Below are 15,867 nucleotides of genomic sequence, written 5' to 3'. Positions count from 1 at the left end.
GACGTTTGCAGTGGGGATGCTGAAGAAGAGAGACGCTGTGGAGCAGCAGGGACGGTCCAGTCATGCAGCACGGAGAGGGACACTGCTGGTGACTCCCGCAGTCAGTGGCAGGAGGGGGTGCCATCTTCTCAGAGCAAGGTGAGAGGAACCTGTGCCAGCCTGTGTCACTGGTGGATGTGACCTGAGGGAGAACCTCTCGGCTCTCACCGAGACTTTGAGTCCAGCCTGGAGTGCAACTGAGGGGCAGGCTGCCAGCAAATTCCAAGAATGGAAAGCACACGGCTTTCCTCCCTCCCACCAACAAGGGCACCTGGTGACCAGCAGGGAGAAAGCACCATTGTAATAAGACGAGTGGAGCCTGGTGTGGCCTGCCCAAGGCTGGGGGTTTTTATCGGAGGATAAATCCATGATCCCACTGGCATGGAGGTTTGGTAGGGGGTGGGGCACTCACTAAAGGCTGTGAGGTGAGGGAATGATGCTACCCTCCCTCATTCTGTCCAAGCCTCTGGCCTTGACTTGCCACGGTGGAGCACTGACCAACTTCTATCAGGTGTGCAGTTGGCTCTGGTGGTGCCATGACTCTCTCTGTGGATGGGGGAGGCTCATGGGGCTCAGAGTGGACCCCCTGCTCCCTGTGACTGCATGATAGGGTGTGGGGTGTGGCTGGCTTCAGAAGTTCAGAGTTCCCTGAGTGCCCAGGTGGGTCAGTGCAAAGGGTCCACGCTCACACTAAGGTGAGTGTAGATCCTTTGTGCAGTACATGCACCTGCATGGTGGGCATGGACCCACTGTGGGCTCACCCTGAGCAGTTGTTTCACACTGGCAAAGGGCTGAGGCAGTGATCACGCCCGTCAACACAATTACAACCTCCCCATGCTGACGATTGAGATCTACCAGGACCAACTTGGGCACCATTTTGGACTCTTGCCCTACCCTTGAGCACTGGCTGGAGCTCTCTGGATAGCTGCTGAAAGAGCAGCCATTCCACTAAGCCATGGAGGTATGTCAAAGACAAAAGCCACCAGAGGAGAAACCCAACAAGTGTTTCCACAAATGCCTAAAATAAATGTAAAAATACAAGAGTCAATAAGACTGCCCAAAGGAACACACCAACACTTCAAAAATTAGAATGTGAAGATGAAGAGACTGAAGAAATGCCTGAAAGTGAACTCCAATGAATGATAAAATTGTGCAAACACACAGAGAAGCAAAGACATGAATCAAAGAAATCCATACATGACATGGGTGAGAATTCCTGCCAGCATAGATATTGAAGAGAAATCAAACTGAATATTAGAAATGAAGAATTCAATATATTGAAAAACACAGTGGAAAGCCTTAACAACAGACTTGGTGAGGCAGAAGAAATAATATCTGAGCTGTAAGATAACTCCTTAGAAATAGATAGAAAAATCAGAAAAAATAGAAAACCAAAAATAATATGAGATTTATTGGATATTACCAGACAACCAAATTTGTATATCTTAGATGTTCCTGAAGGTATGGAAAAGAGAATGGATTAGAAGACCTATTTAGTGAACAGAAAACATTCCTTATTTGAAGAAAGATAGGGACATCCAAGTACAGGAAGCACATAGAACTCCTAATAGACATGATCAGAAAAGATCTTCATCATGACACACTATACTTTCAAAAGTAAAATATAGAGCTGGGGCCAGCACTGTGGCACAGTGGGTTAACACCCTGGCCTGAAGCACCAGCATCCCATATGGGCACTGGTTCAAGACCCAGCTGCTCCACTTCCAATCCAGCTCTATGCTGTGGCCTGGGAAAGCAGTGGAAGATGGCCTAGGTCCTTGTGCCCCTGCACCTGCATGGGGGACCTGGAAGGGGCTCCTGGCTCCTGGCTTCAGATCAGCACAGCTCCGGCTGTTGTGACCAATTGGGGAGTGAACCATCGGATGGAGAACCTCTCTCTCTCTCTCTCTCTCTCTCTCTCTCTCTGCCTCTGCCTCTGCCTCTGCCTCTACCTCTCTGTAACTATGCCTTTTAAATAAATAAATAAATAAATCTTTTTTAAAAAAGTAAAACATAGAGGAAAGACCTTAAAATGTGCAAGAGAGAAATGCCAGATTACATGCAATGGGTCTCCAATTACATAAAGCAGATTTCTCATCAGAAATCCTATAGTCTAGGAGAGAATGGAGAAACATAGTCCAAGTCCTAAGAGAAAAAAAAACTGTCAGTCAAGAATACCATACCCAGCAAAGTTCTCATTTATAAATAAAAGTGAGATAAAAATATTCCAAAACAACTGAAAGGATTTGTCACCACTCATTCAGTCTTACAAATGATGCTTAAGGATGTGCTGTACACAGAAAAAGATAATGTCATGGAAGAATTTCAAGGCAGAACATTTCCTAGTAAAGTACAAAGGAAATCTAAAATTAAAAAATAAAATTATTTATGGAAAAATGGCAGAAGTAAGTCATTATTAATCAACAATGACCTTGAATGTAAATGGCCTAAATTCTCCATTTAAAATACAAAGGCAGGCTTAATGGGTTAAAAAACAAGACCCATCTATTTGCTGCCTACAAGAAAAACACCTCATCAACAAAGATACACACAGACTGAAAGTAAAAGGACCAAAAAGGGTATTCCATGCTAACAGAAAAAAAAAATGAACAGGAGTAGCCATCCTAATATCAGACAAAATGAGCTTTATCACAAAAACTATAAAAAAGGGGAGGGGGGCTTTATGTAATTAGCAAGGAATCAATTCAACAGGAAGATGTGACTACAGTAAATATATATGCACCTATATATATATGTGTGCCTCCTCCTGGTCTCCCATGTGGGTGCAGGGGTCCAAGCACTTGGGCCATCTTACACTGCTTTCCCAGGCCACAGCAGAGAGCTGGACTGGAAGAGGAACAACTGGGACTAGAATCAGCACTCATATGGGATGCAGCATTGCAGGTGGAGGATTAACCTGGTGTGCCACAGCGCCAGCCCCCACAACTGAATTCTATCAAACTTTTTCAGAACCAATTCCAATTCTTCTCAAACTATTCACAACAAGTGAAAGGAAGAGAATCCCCCCAAAATCCTCCTAGGAGGCCAGCATCACCTTAATTCCAAAACCAGAAAAAGAATAACAAAGAAAAAGAACTATAGACCAATATCCCTGATAAACATAGATGAAAAATCCTCAACCAAATGCTAGATCATCAAATCCAATAATGCATTGGAAAGATTATTCACCCAGACCAAGTGACTTTTATCCCTGATATGCAGGGATGTTCAACATATGGAAATTAATAAATGTGATACATCACATTAATAAACTGAAGACTAAAAACCATATGATTATCTCAGTAGATGCAGAGAAAACATTTGATAAAATACATCCTTTCATGATAAAAAAAAAACCTTAATCAAAATGGCTATAGAAGGGACTTACCTCAATACAATCAAGGCAGTGTATGACAAACTGGCAGTCAGGATCATATTGAATGAGGAAAACCTGGAAGCATTTCCTCTAAGATCTGGAACCAGACTAGGATGACCACTCTCACCATTACTATTCAACATAGTTCTGGAAGTTTTAGCTAGAGCTATTACACAAGACAAAGAAATCAAAGGGATACAAATGGGGAAAAAGGAAGTCAAATGATCCTTGTTTACAGATGATGTGATCTTACACATAGGGGAACCCAAAGACTCCACTATGAGGTTATCAGAACTCATAAGAGAGTTTGGCAAAGGATATAAAATCAGCACACAAAAATCAATAGCCTTCGTATACATAGATAATGCCATGACTAATAAAGAACTAGTCAGACAAGTCTAATTCACAATAGCTACAAAAAATTTAAATATATTGGAATAAATGTAACCAAAGGTGTGAAAGATCCCACCAATGAAAATTACAAATCATGAAGGAAGGAAAAAGAAGACGACACACAAAAATGGAAAAATTTCCATTTTCATGGATTGGAAGAATTAATATCATGAAAATGTCCATGCTACTCAAAGCAATTTACAGATTCAATGCAATCCAAATCAGAATACCAAAGATGTTCTTCCTAGATCTGGAAAGAAATTACCCCCAAAATTCACACAAAATCACATGAGACCCCTTAAATCCTAAGCAATCCTAAATAATGAAAAGCTGGAAGCATCACAATACAAGATTTTAAGACATATTACACGGCAGTAATAGTAAAAACAGCCTGGTACTGCCACAAGAATAGACATGTTGACGAATGGAAGAGACTAGAGACTTTATAAAATAATCCACACATCTACAACCAATTAATCTTTCACAAATAAGCTAAAATCACTCCTTGGAGAAAGGGCAGTGTCTTCAACAAATAATGTTACGAACATTGAATCTCTGCATGAAAACGTATGAAACAAGACCCCTACCTCATATACTATACAAAAATCAACTCACTGTGGGCCAGGAGTCTAAGTCTAAGACCAAAAACCATCAATTTACTAGGGGGAAACACTGAAAGACATGGGCAGAGGCAAAGACTTCTTGGCTAAGACCACAGAGGCACAGACAACAAAGGCAAAAATATACAAATGGGTTTAAATCAAGCTAAGAAGCTTCAACACAGCAAAGCAAACACTCAACAAAGTACATAAGTAACTGACAGAACAGGAGAAAATATTTACAAATTATACTTCTGATAAAGAATGAATATCCAGGATACATAAGAAGCTCAACAAACTCAACAACAGCAAAACAAGCATTCCAGTTAAGAAACAGGCAGAGGATATGAACAGACATTTCAAAGGATGAGATACAAATGGCCAACACACACATGAAAAGGTGCTCAGGATCACCAGCCATCAGGGAAATGCAAATAAAACCACAAGGAAGTTTCACCTCACCCCAATCAGGATGGCTATCATCCAAAAATCAAATAACGACAAATGTTGGCAAAGAAGTGGGATAAAATGTTCCTTAATACATGGCTGGTAGGAATGTAAAAAGACACAGCCATTATGGAAGACAGTATAGAGATTTCTCAGAAATCTGAAAATAGATCTACCACATTAAATTCCATTCCTGGGGATTTACCCACAGAGAATGAAACCAGCACCTGAAAGAGTTCTCTCTACCTCCATGTTTAAAGCAGCTCAAATCACAACAGCTAAGATATGGCATCAACTCAGATGTCCATCAATTGACAACTAGATAAAGAAATCATGGAATATACTCACAATGAAATACTATTCAGCAGTAAGAAAAGATTGAAATCATGTCTTTCACAACAACATGGGTGCAATTGGAGACTATTGTGCTAGTGAAATAAGCCAGCCCCATAATGACAAACATAATGTTTTCCCTGAGTTGTGGTAATATACAGAGAACAAAAAAAGTAATGTGTATGAGCAAAATTGACATTTTGAAATTTGATTATTATTTACAGCCCTTGTCTATACTCTTGAGGACCAGTAGTTTTTCTGCTTACTACCTATTGAATTCTGTATTTAGTAGAGAGTTAAGCTTGTGATTATAAAAAAATGAAGATATGTTATTGTAAAAAACTAAAGAAAAATAAGAAAAGGAGGCAAAGGGTAGGGGAGAGGGTGGAATTGTCATTATGCTCTTAAAACTGTATAAATACAGCACCAGTTCAAATCCCAGCTGCTCTTCTTCCCATCCAGCTCCCTGCAAATGCACCTGGGAAAGCACTGGAAGATAGACCACTACTTTGGTCCTTGTACCCACTTGGGCGACTGGAAGAAGCTCCTGGCTCCTGGCTTCAGATCTGCCCAACCATTGTAGCCATCTAGGGGAGTGAACCCACAGATGGAATACCTCACTCTATCCCTCTCTTTCTCTATCTCTGTAACTGCCTTATAAAAAAGAAAAAAACCTGTATATATGGAATACATGAAATCTGTTCCCTGTATATAAATTTTTTAAACACACACACACACACACACACACACCAAAAAAAAACCTAGACCCATAGCACTTTAGGCTTAGAAGAACCCTTTGAAGCCTATGTGGCTTGGCTTTATCATTGTACAGACAAGGGAGGTCAGGACCCCGGTCCTGGAGTTAACCAGTGACAAAGTCATGACCTGCACCCTGGCCTCTTCACTCACTGTCCGGGTTCCTCACTCTCCCAGGACAAGGTGTAGAGCACAGTATAGACCAAAGGTGTGTTCCAAACTGGCCCTACCTCTTGTATGTGACCCTGATACATTGCCCCACCTCTGCAGGCCTCAATGTTCTCTTTGATAAAAAGAATACAGTGCTCTCCCCAAGACTAGCTGTGAGGTTCCAATGCTCTAAGTCCTTAGCCTGACGCCAGGGGCTAGCCGGAGTTCCTACTGCTTGAGTTTCCCTACAATGAGTGAGTCCTTCCGGAGAAGCGAGTTCATCTCAGAACACTTTCTTTAACTTTCTCTCCAAGTAGCAGCTGCTGCCCTGTGGGCCAGTTCTCACTGCTATATGGCATTCCCTTCTCTTGCGGTTGGGTTCTCCAAGGATTGGCTTCCACGTTCCTCCTGTGGCTCTGTGTTGCTGGAGTCCTCATGCCAGGGCTGTTCCGAGGCCCCCACTTGGTGTCTTGAGACTTCACAGCCCTGGCTCAGCTGCTCTGCAATCATTGGCATTTCTCCCTTTAATCTATAAAGATTAACAGTAGGCCGGCGCCGCGGCTCACTAGGCTAATCCTCCGCCTTGCAGCGCCAGCACACCGGGTTCTAGTCCCGGTCGGGGCACCGATCCTGTCCCGGTTGCCCCTCTTCCAGGCCAGCTCTCTGCTGTGGCCAGGGAGTGCAGTGGAGGATGGCCCAAGTGCTTGGGCCCTGCACCCCATGGAAGACCAGGAGAAGCACCTGGCTCCTGCCATCGGATCAGTGCGGTGCACCATTGGAGGGTGAACCAACAGCAAAAGGAAGACCTTTCTCTCTGTCTCTCTCTCACTGTCCAGTTTGCCTGTCAAAAATTAAAAAAAAAAAAAAGACTAACAGTAACATTCCAGGGCTCCTGTGCAAAGCCCTTCACGCGGTGTCACACGTGTGTTCACTGGGATGGAGCTGCTTGATTGGATCTAGTAATCACTTCTTTTTTTTCTTTTTTCTTTTTTTTTTTTTTTTGACAGGTAGAGTTAGACAGTGAGAGAGAGACAGAGAGAGACAGAGAGAAAGGTCTTCCTTCCATTGGTTCACCCCCCCAAATGGCCGCCACGGCTGGCGCGCTGTGCCAATCCGAAGCCAGGAGCCAGGTGCTTCCTCCTGGTCTCCCATGCAGGTGCGGGGCCGAAGCACTCGGGCCATCCTCCACTGCACTCCCAGGCCACAGCAGAGAACTGGACTGGAAGAGGAGCAACTGGGACAGAATCCGGTGCCCCAGCTGGGACTAGAACCTGGAGTACCAGTGCCGCAGGCAGAGGATTAGCCTAGTGAGCCGTGGCGCTGGCCACTAGTAGTCACTGAAGCTTCTCTTTCAGTATTATTGGGTTCATCTCTCTCTCTCCCCCTCCTCATTTTGTTTTGCTGTGTTAGAGTTGGAGCAAGCGCTCTGATAATGTCTCATAACCCCTGATGTGCTCTGTACTAACTTCAACTATTTATTTATATCTCATGTTGTTCCAAATAGGCATTATGGGAGCTTACAGATGTGTTATGATACAGCAAGGACATGTCACTCCGTGCTCATCCTCTCCAATTTCATTTTCTACCTGTTCCTTCTCTTCCCCACTCAATTTCATCTAAACCCAATCTCATGCAACCATTTGAGAGAGAGCCAGGCTGGGCTCAGATGGCCTGGGATCTGGGTGCAAGTCTGCACTGTTATTCTCACAACATCCTGTAGGAAACATGGGGATCCCACAGGAAATATGGGGATACTCCTCATCTATCCTGCTCCTCCCTCCAGCCTTTAACATCCCATCATTATGCTGCTCAAGTGCGAAAAAGAAAGCCCCCCACATTTTGCTTTACAACAATGCTTTTCTTGTTGTAAGAGGTAAAAATGCCCAAACCCACAGTCTCAGAGATAAGTCTTCAAAGTTGGAGACGACTAGTTGTAGGGGCTGGAAAAGCCACAGAAACGTGCCCCTGCAGATAACAGCAACATTTGAATCTGTGTAGCATTTGAAAGCTGCACCGAGTTTTGATGTCATGCCCTCCAGTACCCTTTGGTGTGGTTCAGGCACTGCCAAGGTTCTCTGAATCAGGAAACCGATGCTGGGGGCAGCACCAGGGCCGAGGGGTAGCCGGGAAGTGGCAGAGCGCTGATCAGAAAGCTGGAGTCACGGGGCCACATCACACCAGTCTTAAGAAGAAGTGGTGACAGGGTTTTCACTAAGAACAAACCACCTAAGGAAGTTAGCCTAGGATTAGGAGGGACGGTTCTCTCCTCTCCATGTAGTCCATTTCCCAAATGGGAGTCTGTAGCCTTCTGGAAGCTTGGAGAAGTTAGGCTTCAGCCCTTCTCTCTGAGCTCTCCTGCATTCCTTTGCAAGAGAGAAGTAGTGGAAGGGGTCAGGTGAGCTGGGAAAAACTGAGCCAGAAGCCCACCCTTCCTGGCAGATGTGTCAGGTTGCCCTCAGCACCCAGGCTGCACAGACTACCTTTGAGGCAGGATGGATGAGCAAGTCAGCGCCTGCTCCTTGTGGGGAGGGGTGAGTGTATCATTGCAAACTATGACTAGTGCAGCAAACAAAGTGACATGGTGCTTTCCAAGTGTGACAGGCAGGACTGCCCCAAACTAGGACGACGACAACAAAGAAGGGGTGTCGAACCTGAGATGACGGAGCGACCTTGCTCACGATGGTACCCATCTTGCAGGAGACATGTTAGATGTTCAGTAACTATAGCACATTCTCAGCCCATTTTTGTATTGCTGTAACAGAATACCTGTGGCTGGGTCATGTATAAGGAAAAGAGGTTCATCTGGCTCACCAGTCTGGTGGCTATGCAATAGCCTCCCTGCTGGGAGAAGCAGGAATTTGTCTTGGGACCTGGTCCTCTTCTGGCTGGCATCTGTAATGGCTCTGTCTCCCTCAGTCTCAAGAGTTTTGACCTTACGTCCACTCTCTCAGCAACTAATCCAGTCCAGAGACCCTGGTGGCTTTCCAAGACCAGCATTGATCCTTTCCCGCAAGCTGATCACCCCCACTCGTCCCATCTCTTGAAGATCCTACCACTTTTCAAAGCCATCACATTGGGGTGGTGCCTGACATTGGGGACCCAGCTTCTGGGACAGAGTTGGAGACAAGCCATATGCAAACCACAGCCCCTGCTTCTCCCCTCAGGGCCTCGCCCAGCCCTCACCTCCACCATTTCTCCAGGGTCATGGCCTCTCCACTTCCTAAGCAAACTCTCCCCTCCTCTTGCTACCACACGACCATGTCAACGACATTATTGCACTTGCGCCAGGTTCTGTGATTACATCTTCAAACACCCGATTCTCCTGTGGAGACACTGACCTCTTCAAGGTGTGGCCTTGAATGATAACTGTGGGGATGCAAGTCAGCCGTGCTGACCTGTACGGTGAGGATGCCCGCAGCTGGTCCCAGGAGAACCTCAGCCATAAGCCTGGCAACGCCTACTCGGACTTTAAGAAGGAGTGAGCTTTGTGTCTTAAGGCCTTTGCAGGAAGAATGATTAGCTACCCCTCGTTTGTCTCTCTCTTCAGAGATAACCTGAAGAATGAGAGTGGGAATGCAACGTATCTCCTTAATCAATAATCAAGTCTGCTAGCTACTACCAAGTGTTCACATTTCAATGAGGTGTTCTGTGATTTTCAATGTGATTGAAAACCACACAGAAATTTGTATTGCTTAAAGCTCACTTGGGGCCAGCATTGTGGCGTAGTGGGTAAAGCCACTGCTTGGTGCCAGCATTCCATATGGGTGCTGGTTCAAGTCCTGGCTGCTCCACTTCCAATCCAGCTCTCTGCTACGACCTGGGAAAGCAGTGGAAGATGGCCCAAAGCCTTGGGCTCCTCACCCACGTGGGAGACCCAGGTGGAGCTTCTGGCTCCTGGCTTCAGTCTGGCCGAGCCCTTGCCATTGTCGCCATTTGGGGGGTGAATATATGGATGGAAGATCTCTCTATTTCTCTCTTTATGCCTTTAAAACAAATCTGTCTGTCAGTCTGTCTATCTATCTATATTTAGAAACCCTGATTCAATGTATGCACCCACCCTGTAAAGAAAGTATAAAACCTGTATCCAAACTCGGGTTTGTGAAACAGCCAGCCCAGGGAACTGTCTGGTTGTTTCCAGCTTTAAAACCTCGGTTTGACCTGTTGAATAAACTCCAGCTTTGATTTTCCAAGCACTCAACAGCGGTCAAGAACACGAAGGAATCCCAGTGCCTACTCATGGCAGGCAAACATGCAAAGGCAACTGGCACCACCAGCTTCAGGATGCAACACAGGGTGCTACAGCATCAAGGCTGGAAGCTGTGCCCATGGGAGAGAGTGGACAGCATCCAAAGCTGGATGCTGCATGGAATCTTCCTCTTGGGAGATGGGTGCCCTGGTTGCTCCCAGAATGGAGTATCTGCCAACTTTGTCTTTCTTCTCCAAGACACTGAATTCACTTAATTCTGTAGAACATATGACTTATTTTGTGCTAAGGACCAAAGGATTGGGTCCCCCAGAATTGATAGGTTGAAGTCCCAGCTCCCAGTGTGATGGTATTTGGAGATGGGAGATGATTAAAAGAAGTCATGGGAGCAGAGGGTTGGACCCCAGAATTCAGGCTGCAGCCCCACCTCACTCCAGGGGCATCACAAAGCCCACCCAGGACCCCTCTCCACCCCTTTGTCACCAACAGTTCCCCCTGTGTTTCTCCACTCCAGAGAGATGAGAGACAAGGAAACCAAATGCACACAAGCCCCTGTGGATCTGCTGGGCCTTTTACAGGCCACAAGGGAAAGGCTTTGGAGCTGCCCTAGAGGCATCTGCACACCTCAAAGGCCTGATAAATGTCAGGGAGAGGGGCTGGCATTGTGGTGAAGCAGGTTAAACCACGGCTTGCAAAACTGGCATTCCGTGTGGGAGCTGGTTCGAGTCCTGGCTGCTCCACTTCTGATCCAACTCCCTGCTAACATGCATAGGAAAGCAGCAGAAGATGTCCCGAATCCTTGGGCCCCTGCAACTCACATGGGAGACCCGGATGAAGCTTCTGGCTCCTGGCTTCAGCGAGGCCCAGCCCCCACCATTGTAGCCATTTGGGGAGTGAACTAGCCCATGGAAGATCGATCTCTCCCTCCCCCGCACCCAACTCTGCCTGTCAAATAAAGAAAATAAATCTAGAAAATAAAAGGTCAGGGAGAGCTGGGGTGGCTGAGGGAGGTGAGGCGTTGCACAGCCCTCATTTCCAGAGGTGACTCCAGGAGATAAGAAAAGGGAACTGCAGAGGCTCCCAGAATTCTGAATGTCTGAGTCACGTAGCAGGAAGTCTAGACACGGGGAAGGGCGAGAGTGCTGGGAGCTGTCTCACTGGAGGAAGCGACTGGTCTGCAGATTCAGTATCCAAAGATCTACAAGCTCGATGACGCTAGCGCAGCCCGAGACACAGGCAGCTGGGACACAGGCCGGGCAATGGAAAGAACGGACGGCAGGTGTCCTCGGCTGAGCTGGGGCTGTGTCCACAACCTAACCGGCAAGGGTGGATCGGAAAAAAAGTGGCTGTCAGCACCCCAGCGCCCAGGTGGAATAAATGAGATCTATACCATATTCCTTGAAAGAAAGTCAATATTAGCCCAATGCTAATTATTCCAAGTTACTCTATAAATATAGCAATGGTAATCAAAAACCCAAAGAGAAGTTCTTATCTAATAAAATGCACTGCAAATTGATCTAGAAGAATGAAAAGAATTGGGATAATTTGGGAAAAAATTTTAAAGGAAATGGTAATGAGGAAAAAACATTCCCAAACTTGACAAAGTACATCATAAAGTTATTAGTTTAAAAACAGTATAGTACCAGTTAAAGATATAAAAAAGAGATTAATGAGAAAAATAGCAGCCAAGACACATATCCTAGGAAATAACAAACTTAATAATGAATAAATCATGACTCTTAATGAACAGCAGTTGAAACAGTCAACAAATAACTGAGAAACTTGACTTTTAGGAAGAAAAAAATCAACTTTAAGACCTATCTCATGACATACTTCTAAATAAGTACTACATGAATTCAGTGGTCATTTTTTTTTTTTCAGATTTTATTTATTTGACAGGTAGAGTTACAGACATTGAGAGAGAAGATAGAGAAAGGTCTTCCCTCTGTTGGTTCACTCCCCAAATGGCCACAATGGCTGGAACTGCGCCAATCCGAAGCCAGGAGCCAGTGCAGGGGCCCAAGCACTTGGGCCATCCTCCACTGCCTTCCCGAGCCACAGCAGAGAGCTGGACTGGAAGAGAAGCAGCCGAGACTAGAACTGGCACCCATATGGGATGCCGGCGCTGCAGGTGGAGGATGAACCTACTGTGCCACGGTGCCGGGCCCCCAGTGGTTGTTGGGCATTGCCTAAAATCTCCATTACAATATGGCGCCTGGTGGATGTTCGAGGGGCGTGTCTGCGGCTGCTGTGGTTAAGCTATGTAAGATCGGACCATCGGCAGGGATAGGTCCACTTTAGTTCCAGACACGTGGACAGTGCGTGATCCCTACATTTTACTTAAAGTGCCCCTGTGTGTGGTCCACCCACACCTACATGACCTTTTCTCTGATTGGCTCCCTTACTGCGCATGTCCTTCGTAAGCTTTATAAGCCTATATGCTTCCTCAATAAAGCGGTTCCTGCTTCGACAGAACTCACGGGTGCTTGTGGTGTGTTCATCACCCATCGACATTACCCTTCCCGTTCGCCTTGTTGGGGAGTGTCTGTACTGGCCCCTGCTGGCCAGGGGCCAGCCTAGGGCTTGAGACCCCGAAAAGTGGTCATGTTTTAAAATCCGACATCACAGAGCAGAGCACCAATTTGAGTCTCTGCGGATCTGCTTCTGATCCACCTCCCTGCAAATGTGTCTGGGATGACACAGAAGATGGCCCCAGTACTTGGGTCCCTACCAAACGGGAGACCCAGATAAAGTTCCAGGTGCATGGTTTCAGCTTGGCCCAGTCCTGGCTGTTGCAGCCATGTGGGGAGTGAACCAGTGGATGGAAGATCAGTCTCTCTCTCCTTCTCTCTCTCAATAACTCTGCCTTTCAAATAAGTAAATAAACCTTTTTTAAAAATAAAATTATTTTAAAAACTTGCTTTGCCCTGCACCCCAGCCCCCAGCCCGGTCCAGCAATAAAATGTCATTACAGGCGCTGGGGGTGTGGCATGTCGCCAGTGAGGCGGCATTCAAGAAGGCAGGTAGTAATCTGGCCATGGAAAAGCACCTGACCCTGAACTTCATGGCGGAATCCTAGCCACTTACACCTAACTTAGGTACCTTTCTCACCGAGATTAAGCGAAGGGAGCTCATAAAGATCTGCACAATGCCGCATAGGCAGCTGGACGACGTAAATCAATCCAAGCAGCAGATGCTGTGCTGAATGACCATCAGCAGAGAGCATGGCAGGGAGAGGCGAGAGGGCTAGGCCCTGGCGCCTGGGGCCTGCTCACCGGAAAGGTGTACCTAAAGGTGTGCTTGATGGAGAATACCAAGATGACAGCTTGGGTCTGCTTCCCTGTTTCACCATTACCTGCTATTCTGGTTATGGAGATGGTGAAAAGGGCTTTTATGTAGTGTTTCGCAATGTTTTTGAAATGATTGCGAAGGAAGGGCTGGAATTGGTGTTGGAGGAGGATGTTGAAGATTTCCCGACTTTTGGAGGCTCCCAGACTGACTGCGATACAACAGTCCACCCTTTGTACGCTTCCTGGCAGTTTCTGCACTTAAAAGAATTTTGCTTGGGTGGGAGGGGGGCTGGTGCTGAGGCATAGCGGGTAAAGCTGCCTCTGCAGTGCTGGCACTGGTTCGAGTCCCGGCTGCTCCACCTCCAATCCAGCTCTCTGCTGTGGCCCGGGGGGGCAGTGAAAGATGGCCCAACTCCTTGGGCCCCTGCACCCACATGGGAGACCTGGAATAAGCTCCTGGCTCCTGGCTTTGGATCAACAAAGCTCCATTCATTGCAGCCATCTGGGGAGTGAAGCATGGGATGGAAGACCTCTCTCTCTCTCTCTCTCTCTACCTCTCCCTCTCTGTAACTCTGCCTTTCAAATAAATAAATAAATCTTTTAAAAAAATTCGCTTGGAAGGAGGAATATGATACAGGAAAAGCTTCAAACTGCTGGGAAAAACCGCAATAAAAAAAAAAAAAAACAAAGCAAAAAGATTTGGGACAAAGCAAGCAAAGAGAAGAATGAACTTGTCTCTCAGCTGGTAGCTTTCATTCACAAAAGAGACAAGAGTACAGGCAGGTGGAAAACCTGTGGGAGAACAGAACGCAGAAGAGCCAAGGAACGCTGAAGAGACCGGGTGGCAACAGGAGCTGCGCAGGCGAAGCGGGCAGAGCGGGCGGGGCGCGCCGGCCAGCAGAGCCGGATGGCCATGGCCATAGCTGATTTGCAGGAGGAGCTCCTGGAGATGGAGATGCGGTATGAGAAGGAGTTTGCACGTGGGTCAATGACAATGGAATGGAGGACCCTGAACCAAAAGGCGGACAGGATGGTGCCGAGCGATGAGGCCAAGGACCTGAGCTTTTGGTGGCCCCTACTGCCCAGCCTGTGACAGTCGTTCAAGACGGACAAGGCCAGGGAGAATCACGGGAAATCCAAGAAGCACCGAGAGACAGTCGCCTTGGGAAAACAGCAGTTGGAAGAGGACAAAGAGAATTCTTCAGGACGTCAAATGCCTGAAAATCTACTGGATGCCATTTCTGAGGAAGAAATGGAAGCTGCACCAAAAGCAAGTCTTTCTTAAAAATAAAACAACAACAAAACCAGCACAGATGTGTTGGGCATTGCCTAAAACCTCCATTACAATATGGCGCCTGGCGGATGTTCGAGGGGCTTGTCTGTGGCTGCTGCGGTTAGCTACGTAAGATCGGACCACAAGCAGGGATAGGTCCGCTTCAGTTCCGGACACGTGGACAGTGCGTGATCCCTATACTTCGTTTAAGATGCCCCTGTGCATGGTCCACCCACACCTGCATGACCTTTTCACTGATTGGCTCTCCTGCTGCGCATGTCTTTTTGTAAGCCTTATAAGCCTGTATGCTTCCTCAATAAAGTAGTTGCTGCTTCGACAGAACTCACGGGTGCTTGCGGTGTTCTTGGCCCGTCGACCTTACCTTTTCCGTTCGCCTTGTCGGGGAGTGCTTGTACTGCCCCCTGCTGGTCAGGGGCCAGCCTCAGGCTTAAGACCGCCAACACAGATGGTGACAATTTCCATGAAAATGGAACTGGAGAACCAGTAACAATCGATGCAAAAGATAACAACTTAAATCAAGACAGGGCCAAAGAACTGGGAGATAGCCCAATGCTGTGGAGACTATCAAACTGCGTGATGGTCCAAAAAATGAACCTAAAGACATGAAAATGTCAGAGCACCTGCTGAACCACACGCTGTGACCGATGTTCCAGCTGTACAATCCGCCACAGGGAATTCCCATCCCAAAGTAAGCTCTTTGCCCATCAGAAGGCTACCTTCATCTTCATCCTTAAATAGCATAACAAGCAGAAGCAAGAGGGAAAAACGCAAAAACATAGAAAATCTGGCAACACATTTTTTTGGCTGTCTCAAGATTTTTGAAATAAAAACTGAACTGAAACATCTAAAGAGTTAAAGGCTCAGTGATCTGCAATTTATTGCATGTGGAAGATTACTTTTTATCTTGTAAAAACTATTTTTTGTTTAATATATATTTTGTAAACATTTCATTGGTGATTGGATTATATTTTTGCCATCTGAATTGA

General features: G+C 46.3%; 1 protein-coding gene and 1 pseudogene across 1 annotated transcript in view; one reads left to right on the top strand and one right to left on the bottom strand.

The window, feature by feature from the left end:
- The window catches only part of LOC133762025 (solute carrier family 23 member 1-like), a 75,485-nt gene that overhangs the window by 34,199 nt on the left and 25,419 nt on the right, over positions 1-15,867 (bottom strand). The window lies entirely within an intron of this gene.
- LOC133763902 (dnaJ homolog subfamily C member 21-like) lies at positions 11,507-15,737 on the top strand (annotated as a pseudogene).

The sequence above is a fragment of the Lepus europaeus genome, chromosome 1 (genome assembly GCF_033115175.1).
Source record: "Lepus europaeus isolate LE1 chromosome 1, mLepTim1.pri, whole genome shotgun sequence".
NCBI classification, from domain to species: Eukaryota; Metazoa; Chordata; class Mammalia; order Lagomorpha; family Leporidae; genus Lepus; species Lepus europaeus.
The sequence above is the reverse complement of the archived record's forward strand: the minus strand, read 5'-3'. Positions and strand labels throughout refer to the sequence as shown.